The sequence below is a fragment of the Triplophysa dalaica genome, chromosome 16, assembly GCF_015846415.1.
Source record: "Triplophysa dalaica isolate WHDGS20190420 chromosome 16, ASM1584641v1, whole genome shotgun sequence".
NCBI lineage: Eukaryota > Metazoa > Chordata > Actinopteri > Cypriniformes > Nemacheilidae > Triplophysa > Triplophysa dalaica.
The window spans coordinates 21,576,926-21,586,865 of NC_079557.1; positions in this window are offsets into that span (position 1 = coordinate 21,576,926).

The following is a 9,940-nucleotide window of genomic DNA, read 5'->3' on the forward strand; positions in this document are numbered from 1 at the left end:
AATTTTTGTTGACAAAAACACCGTCTCAGTGAGGACGAAAGGCCAAAATGGAGAGAAAGATTTCAATTTTCAAACACATAGTCTCAGTTTTAAAAGTGGCTAAATTGTTTTTATTATTTTACAACTGTTTTAATATAGAGACTCAAGCAACTGTTGTTCTTTTCTGTACGAGTATAAAATGTAAAAAAAATTGTTTGCGTTTCATAAAAGTTTCATGTACACACAACACTGTTGTCAAAACAATCTGCATTTACATGGATCTGCAAAAACAAATGAAAATGCACATAGTTCACATGATGTGCCAAACACATATTTTGCATTCATGCATCCGCAGAAACGCAACATCGGGAGGAACAGGCTCGTCTGGTCATCTTAGTGTAAACGGCCACTAAAGGCAACTCAACATGACCTTACCCCCTCTGTTACGTGTTCCCTGTGGCATGGTTTATGTCAATTTTGAGGTTTGTGATGTCAAGAACAAAGTACTCTTGTTAAAGAGAATATCACTCTTTGCTCTGAATGCCTTTTCAAATGCCTGTTTAAAACAGCTTTGTCTGTTTTTTTTGTCTTGCAAAGCTGAAGGTCTCGGAACTTTGGCTGTGGGATTCATTGACCAAGGCCCACACAAGAGGCCATATGACTGACAGGAATAGCAACCTATCACGTTTAGTTTTGTGTTTTGCGTAGAAATGTCCCCAAACTAACAGACCGGTGTACATTCACGGACATGTCAAAAGTTAACAGCAGCAATGTTTATGAGTTAATGCCGTGAACCTCGCATACGTATAAGAATTTAGCGTTTAGACAGTCGTGATGAATTCTTCTTGCAACCCATGTAACACAACAGCTTACTACTTCCATCAGACACTTTGTGTTGCTTCCAGGTGGACCTTTAAAGAACTTGACACGCATGTCTCCCAGAAATCCTGCAGAATTCAACCAATCAGATGACGACTTTGAACTCGCTGAAGTGTTTCCAAGAAAATGTGCCTTACGCGTCAGATGTTCAGCCAGAGGTCCGTGGTCATGACATATGAGGCTAAGACAGGGTTATGTTTGACTCATGAGTCAGAATATTAAATACAGTTGAATTGCACAGGAGATGCGCACATATAGTAATAATGTGGGGTAACTGACCCATGCAGTGCAAAATAAAAAGAACCCCCCAAAAAACACTGAGAATGTTTAGCAGACCCTGTCCTGTCTATTTGTACTTTTTTGAGTTTGATTTTCTCTGAATTTATTTGTCCATCTAAAATGTATTTCAAGTATGCCTGTAATTACTGAATTATATGAGATTTTTACCAAAATAAATGTAACTAAACAGTGACTTAAATGAATATATGAAATAAAAATGAATATTGAATAAGCAATATATTTGTCTGGTAGAATGACGAGTAACCGGTGCTTAAAGTGGGCCGGTTTCCAAACTGTTTTATGTTGTAGAAATTTCAATACAACTGGTAACAAATTGCATATGTCAACATGCACAAGAGAGCACCGGAACCTTCTTCTCCACTTCAAGCACTGCCGGTAACTTCCAGTGAAGTCAAATCTCAGAATTGGCTGGTGAGTAAAAAAGTTCATGTTTAACCCTGTCTGTCATGTGTGCTTTGATTGAGACATCCACACACCAGCATTGCATTTCAATAAATGGTTTTCCTAAACAGAGCTCTTCTTCACATTTCAGTTACCTTCAGTTTTAAATAGCACGCCTGATGCAGAATCCAATGAGGTGATGAGGTTTAAAATCTAAATTTAGAAGACATCTGGTTAGTGCAATTTAAACCGTATTATGCCCCCAGAACTGAGTTTCTTATTTCTGCTAAACATTCTGAGCCTTCGGTCAAATCCAGCCGAATTAAAACAAACAAAAAACCTCGATAGATAACTGTGATGTGATGGATGTATTTAGGCTCTTGATCACAGGCCAGTGGACAGCATCCACCTGAGACATTGCTGAGGAAACTCTACAGAAGACACGTTACTTTGTGTTATCATGCTGCCTGTGTTTATTTATTGTCGTGTCTTTTATTTTGAAAGCTGTTGTCATTTCCTGTCGTAGTCCATGCCCAAGCCTTTTGTAGTTTTTTCAAGCTACCCTGCCCTAATCGTGTCCAGGTGTGTATATATAGCCCTTATAGTCTTGGTCTTGCTTTGTTTGTGTCAAGATGCTGTGTGTAAGTGGTCCAGGTTTAAGTCGCACAAGCTTTTTTGTTTATGCTTATTTGTTTTGTTAATAAAATGCACATGGGTTCAATTCAACTTGCTTTCAGTGGATGTTCATGACACTTTGTCCTAGAAGATAATATTGATGTCTCTTTTTGCAATGCAAGCAGATACATGGCAGAGGGTGTGTTTTGTTGCATCATGTGGGTCCAATCAACTAACATGTTTAACCATGTGCCGGCTTTATCAGTTGTGTAATAACATTTGTGTTCATTCTTGCTCCGCAGGGTACCCCACCCTAACCAGAACCAGATGAAGTCTATCATGTCATACTTGGAGGGGAACGAATTGAACATGACAAAAATGGGTGGGTATTTATATTTCTGATACAAAGAAGCGGGAACACATTTCTAAAGGGACGTTTTCTTGGAGAAAAAAATGTGCAGCTGTTGTGCAGATTGAAAAAACAGCATGTGCTGATGATGGGTTGATGCGTAGCGTGGAGAATAAGCTCCTGCTGAGACAGTCGGTGCCTTTAAAGGTAAATAGAGAGGATCGATGAACATATATATAAACTGCATTAAAACACCTGAGCGCTGCTGTCCTTTGATTTAAAAGATCTTGCATTTCATCACGTGTCAAACAATATGAGACGTATCGTTCTGCGAAACCCAGACTCTATATCCTGTGTGGTGTGTGTTACAGATGTGATTAAATTCTGGTCTATGTCGGGCCACCTTCGCAATCCCATAGCAACGTCTTGACAACCAGCCCACAGCGCCGTGCTGGTGACTTTTGCTCACACCAGGGCATCTCATATTCTCTTCAGGAAACATCTTTTTAAACCTGATTCCCCCTGATGTGTAGAGATAGTGACGAACTGAAAGTTGAGTACTGTCTTATGTCAAACTGGACTATTCCCAACTTAGCAGTGGGTATAATGGTGGCATCTTTAGCAGCACAGCCTCATGTGCCAGCTCTCATTGGCCTCATGAATTTAGTCTAACCACAATTCCCACATTTTAAGAGCCTGGCACACGGCCACATTCATTACATTTGTGTGCACTTCAAAGTTCATTTGGATTCCTGAGGCCGCAGTACTCGCATTGCCTCAGTCATGCATTAGAGTCATGTGCAATACTAAAACAGACCATAAACTTAAAGGCGATCATTATGTTTCATATATGTTCAGTGTGTTTTCTGTTCAGGCTTAATAATGTCTTTGATGGACATCAAGGCTGTAGTTTTGCAGGCAGCTGTATTTAATGGACCACTGTGTGCTGTTGCCTTTGTGTTTATACTGTTAGCACTTCTCACGGTTGGTTGACTCATTACATGTTTGTGCTTGAGAGAATAGTTTTGCAAAAGAAACTGATATCTAAATATCTCATCTGTGCTCGACGGAAGTAAGGAGAATAGACCCCCGTTTGTTCTCTTATTTTAAGACACTCTCTAATGGTTGAAGGAGGCTGGTAACCTTTGTTTTACAAAACTCTTGTGAGATGTATAGTTTGCTTCTTTGGAGTTAAAGAAATATTGCTACGCTAACCAAACCCCACCTCTGACCTGCAGCCACAAGTTTATTTTGGTCGCTAGCTCATGTATTGACCAGTGCTGCCCATGCATTAACAAATGTTGCACCACTCGGCAGCCATGTTTACAACACTTCCGGTAAGCGATTTTGGGCATACAATGGCAACACCAAAGTCCTATCTTCTTTAATGGGGAAAGACAGTGCTAGATCTTGTTATTGTCTTTGGTTATACGCACTTTTCTTTTTATCATATTCTAACAGATAGACAGACAGACAGACAGACAGACAGACAGAGTGATAGATCTGTCAGTATCAGACACATCAGAACAATACACTACAATACTAAATGTTACTCTATGTGGATCCGGCCTGTCACTTTGTGAACCCACCCAGAGTGAATTATTCTATGTTCATGGACAGATATCCATATAATTATACACACACACACTAACACACACAGATGACTCTTTCTATGGGCCATTATATGTAGACCTCCAACATATTAGAAAGGTTTAATATTAAGTTAAAAGATATGAAAACTCACACTAACAACACATTTTATACACAGTTTTAATGTCTGGGCTGTGCATATACTGTGTTAATGTAGAATTTAGGTCACAGTCAGTGTTTAACAGTTATACACATACTTGAGAATCACTCATCTAACCACTCCATTTCCTTGTAGTCACATATTGTGGCAATGTTTGAGAAAAATATGTGTGACAATAGTTTAAAACACGGTACATTGCAATTACACACCCCCAACTGCTTCTTATTATTAGATACATTTACATAAAAAATAGATTTTAAGAAGCTTGAGCGTGAGAGTATTTATCTCATGCTTTAACTGCGCGTCTTCCATGACCCTGGAAATGTTGAATCAAAGATTCCAGTTAATGATGAATCGAACAATGATAAGCCACCTGTTTTCCATCCTCGCCAGAGATTATATGAGTATGTTTCTTTCCACAGAAGTCTGTTTTAAATATTAAAGTTATTTCCATGGTTTATAGTGCCATTTAGGGAATCAGCGTAAGGTTAGCCACCAGCTAATGCTCTTTCAAATTCAATGAAAGACTTGACATGATATCAGTGTAGTGTAGTGAGTTGCTCGGCATACATTAAAAAGCGCTGTCTGTTGTCTAGTCCAACTATACTGTATATCCTTTAAGCACAAGAAATACACTGCACTCACAATTATTGAATAAACAATCAATTATTTATTTTAACTAGAGACAACAACAGATCTTATTTTGGTTTCCTCAATCACTCCACCCTGTTGAAGATTTGTTATATGTATAAAACAAACAGGCCTTGTCATCTTTAAACATAAAATCCAGACAAAAGCTAACTGTTTTCTTGATTTATTTAACGTACTTCCTTTGCTGAAAAATGTTTGTGTCTACTGCCGGTTGGCATTGACTTTACATGCTGATGTTTATCTTGTGACATATGGCTTGGGCAGATACGAATGCATGTTGATTATTGAAACCTAGTCTTGAATCAAATGAAGACAGGGGAATGATAGAGATTCTTCAGTTTGCCAAATACATGCATGTCACCAGGGAAGAATGATATATGCAAATACATATTGGTCTCATTAGAGAGGACCTCGGTTACCTGACCTGTACTTGTGGAGCTTTTCATTTCATCATCATATTTAGAAAAAGAAAAGTGCTTGTAGTTTAAGGACCACATCTTATTTCGCCCTCCGTCTCACCCGTTAACACTTTGCATTAAGCAGATTGTGATCCTAAGGCACCAGTCTGTTAAACCGCTTCTCAATATGCAACGGAGAACGGTAACAAGGGAAGGGAATTGTCTCAGCACTTTGAATCCTTTTTGATGTCCTCCCAACTCAATTTGTGTTCCGTCCTTGCTTGGATTTGTTGGTTTCTATGGCCACAATTCATTAGAAACACTTTTCTTGTCAAATCATTTACGGGTCTATCAATGGGGACCAGGCCCTGCCTGGGAATAAATCAGCTGTCGGAGGCGAGTGGATGGAAACAGAGTGTCGCCTCATTTAAAGGCACTTCTGCGAGGCCCCCAGCACGGGTGCCGCTAACATCAAGCGGCGTGGGTTGGATGCACACCTCTGGATATCGACTTATAGGATGGGGCGAACAGGTCCACCCCTGTATCACTCCTCCAGCAGGCTGTCAACTTTGGCACATCATTGCGTGGGACCACTGTAGTTGTTCTCCAAATTGCAGTCAGGCTTCAGAAATAAAGAGCCCACGAGACCCATTTGCTAAAACAGGCGAACCCAGCTTCAACAGTGCGTCACACACTCCACATTGACACTTTCATGGCTGCCTTTTTTCTAACCAGCGCTTTGACCTTTGGAGAATTTTCCCAATTGTTCCCATCCCCACATTTCTCTTTTCTCTGTATACCTTCCCTCCTCTATTATCAATTTCCCTTTCTTGTTTTGTTGTAATGTTTCCCGCTCTTGATCTCTATGGTGACTGGTAACTTCTCAAGAATAATGGAAGCCTGGGGATTAAGAAGCGTGAACAGTGATATAGTTTTCATAAATAGATAGGAAACTCCTGGATTAATGGGGTAGGTTCTCACGATGGCCCTCGCAGATGGGACTTGAAGTCAGATGATGGGAGAATTTTGGTCATTGAGTGACAAATGAGAAAACGTTTGGACCAAAGGACTAAATAGCAAGACCAGGTTGTCTCGTCTGGAGATGGTGGGTGTCTAATAGCACCCGTTTCCTTCGTCGTATTCCTTTCGCTCTCTCATTCTCGATTAAATCATTTCCATAGATGTTTCTTGTACACAATGAACACATTGTTATGCATCCATATACTGATCTGTTAACTGGAAGGTTCTTCAAACCCCACAAACTATCTCTTTCATTCATTACTCCTGGTGGACAGGAACTGTAAAAAGTGTCCTTTGTATGTAACATTGTGTTCAACGACTATAGCTTGAAATTAAATTTGATAGAGGTAGCCAAATGACTCAATATAAAAAGTTAAGGCCAAGTTCAGAACTTAATTTCTGACAAAGCAATTCTGTTTTATCACTACTGTTCTTGTTACCTCCCTCTTCATTGTTTAGATTGATTATGGCGCAACAGAAATGTTATCAGCCATAGAATCAGCAGAGAACTCATCAAACAAGCAATCTATACTTTGCCTTACAGCAAATCAGAGTGAAAATTTTATTTCACCTAAATAATATCAAAAGCCTTTTAGCTATCCCACGTAACATTTGCCATGTCTTCACGCAGCTATTTCTGTTACAGGAGATCAAGCCCTATCTATTTGAAGGGCAGAAAGTGATTCTTTCTCAATTAATATCTAAGCTTACGTGGTATATAATGTGCTCCTCCAAAGCTTTCTGATTGAAATTGTCCTCTGATGCAGATGAATCTTAAAACTCTTGGCTAGTGAGCTGCTGGTTAAACTGACAGACTCTGTACTTTGCAAGTATTTGTAATTGAAAAGAACACAGAATACACAGATACTGTCAAGAGTCAATTAACCTTTGAACTCATATTCCAGCCAGACAGCTGACTGAACCCAGCATATGCTACCAGTACCAGCAGAGACCTCTGGGAAATTTCCAAGTGGTGTCTCAGCAGTGGGAAATCGATCATTAGCGTCAGCAGTGGGCTCTTCTGCCACAGGAGGAGGGAGGGGTGGGCTTGTCTCGGCACAGCCAGCTGAACACACAGTCTGGAACACAACTGGACTCACATGTGCTCGCTCACCATTTCGGGAAAGATCAACCACAGCTCCGAACCCTGTAGATTCACTTGGTAACATAAACTGCAGGTGTGTGGGATGAGATGGCCAGGGTCCAGTTGAACAGTGATGCTGGGCTGATATATTCACCTTCGAATGATTCCTGCAGATTTGCCTGCAGATTAAAACAGATTACACTTTTCGAGTCCATGATGTACAGGCTACTGATACTCCAGGCTTCTTTATTTGACATGGGCAACTTCAAAACATACTCTACATGTGAATGCAGATGCTTACTGGATCCAAAAATCTACTGGAACCATACACCTTATTCAGCTAGAGCGCTGCATAACATTGCGTTGATTTGTACCGGGATGCCGGCTCTTCGGCCATCAAAAAATTAAAAATACATCCTTTCACTAGTGTCCACAGCACAGAAAACTAAGGGAAACATCGGTTATTTAAATAAGAAGGAGCACCAAATTTTAAGATACATTTTGTGTATAAAATCGGTTTTGGCCGTTAGCCTGTCGCTAAGAGCTGACTTCTGATTGTCACGGCTTACTGGTGAGAAGAACCCAAATGCACGCAGCAGTGAATGGGTAACAAGAAGACTTTAATAAGCAAAATGAAAACCCACAATGGGGTGTAAAAACAGACAGGACTAAATAAAAAAAACTTGAAAACAACACATCCTACAATCGGGGAAAACAAGAAAACAGAAAACTAAACTTACAATAAAGTGAACACGACTAGACTTAAACAATAACACGACTAGGCAATCCAACATGGGGGAAAAATCCAAACACTGTAAGGCAAGGTAACAAGAGTTTACAATATCACGTAATAGCAAACGAACAAGCACAGTTCAATAGACACGAGGGGATTTTAAAGGGAGACTAACAAAGGATAATTAACAAGGGGCAAGTGTGGGTAATGAAACACTCAGGGAAAGTTAACCAGGAACGAGATGGCGGGAACAAAGACGAGGACCGGAGAGAGAGTAGCGAAGGCCGATAGGGTCAACATCTCTCTCTCAAATAAAACATAAGACTTCGTCATGAATCTGCTCCAAGACAAAGAATAGACATGACATAAAGGCAGACTCGTGACATCTGATGGTGTAAATATGTTCACATTTCTTTTAAACACTAATCTAGATTTTATATAGATAATTCTTACTCCCGAAACTATAGGTGCAAAGATTTCCTACTTCCATGTTTTCCTCAGTTCTTTGTGCTGTGGAAATTAGGCAAATCATGACGGGCATCCCGATACAAATCAATGCAGGTTAATGCAGCACTCTGCCTCGTGTTGAGATCAACATGGCGGCAGGCTAAATAAGGTGTATTGAATGTATGTCAGTAGAGATTGGCTCCTTACACTGTAGTTATAGGACCTACCAGCAACCAGCCAAACCTTGACTTTACTGTCACAGTATTTGTAAATGCGGGATTTGTGAACGAAACATTTTTGAGATTAGACGGAACATTTGTTTCGGACATGCTGCATTGACATCATTAGGGCATATAGAGCATATGTATCAATCAAAATGTTTTTATGGCGCCACTTAAGAGGGCAGCTGAAGTTTAGACATGCAGTGGCCAATAAATTATTTCTACATGAAATCACATCTCATGCCTAAGCGTTGACTGAAACTAATTCTCCGGTATTTGAACCCAGAGCCCTTTACTTGCTTTGCCCAAGGCCCTGTCAACACACTCTCACAATGACTAGAAGAAATATTTTCCCAACCTCAACAACATCAGCTGTCAAAGAAGAACAAAAGAGATAAAACAGTGAGAGAATAGCTCCAAGTGGCTAACTGACAGATGATATTAGGCCTGCCTTGGAAAGCTAAGGATACAGTATAAACATTGAGTAAGCAAAGAAGCCAGAACATAACAAGCTGTATCCTAGTGGAAGCAGACACACACTTACCCAGCATGCCTTTCAATTTTTTCTCTCTCGGAACATACCCTGTGATAAAAATAACTCTCTGCTGATGCTTTTTTTATTTGAGCAATTCAAATTATGTCTAGTTGTTTACAGTTGATGCCAAACTTGAAATTCCCAGCGTTCATTAAAGCTGAAGTGTAGTGATAGCATACACATAGTAGTGTTCTTGCTCAAACTGAAGAGCATTTCAGCACTGTATACAAAAATATATACTTTTAACGGGCTGTCAAAATGAATGCAATTAGTTAAATGTTTACAGCTTTATTGTCTTTAACGCCACAAACATATTTCTGTCTATGATGGAGTATGGCAGAGCTGAGGGGTGATTAGAGACAAGAGCGGAGCTGGAAGATTGCAGGACGGGGCTGGAGCGGATGATTGGTTGAGCTGCAGGACCAGAGGGCCAATGTGCCGCTGGTGAAAAGGAGCTCCAAGGTGGAGCCATGGTGACAACTGACCAAGGCAAATCCAGAGGATCGAACCCATGAGTTCTGTTTGAGTTGAAACCAAACACATATTTAGGTTTGGTTTGCTCGTGTTTTTAAGGCAACAGGTGAACTTTCATTTCTAA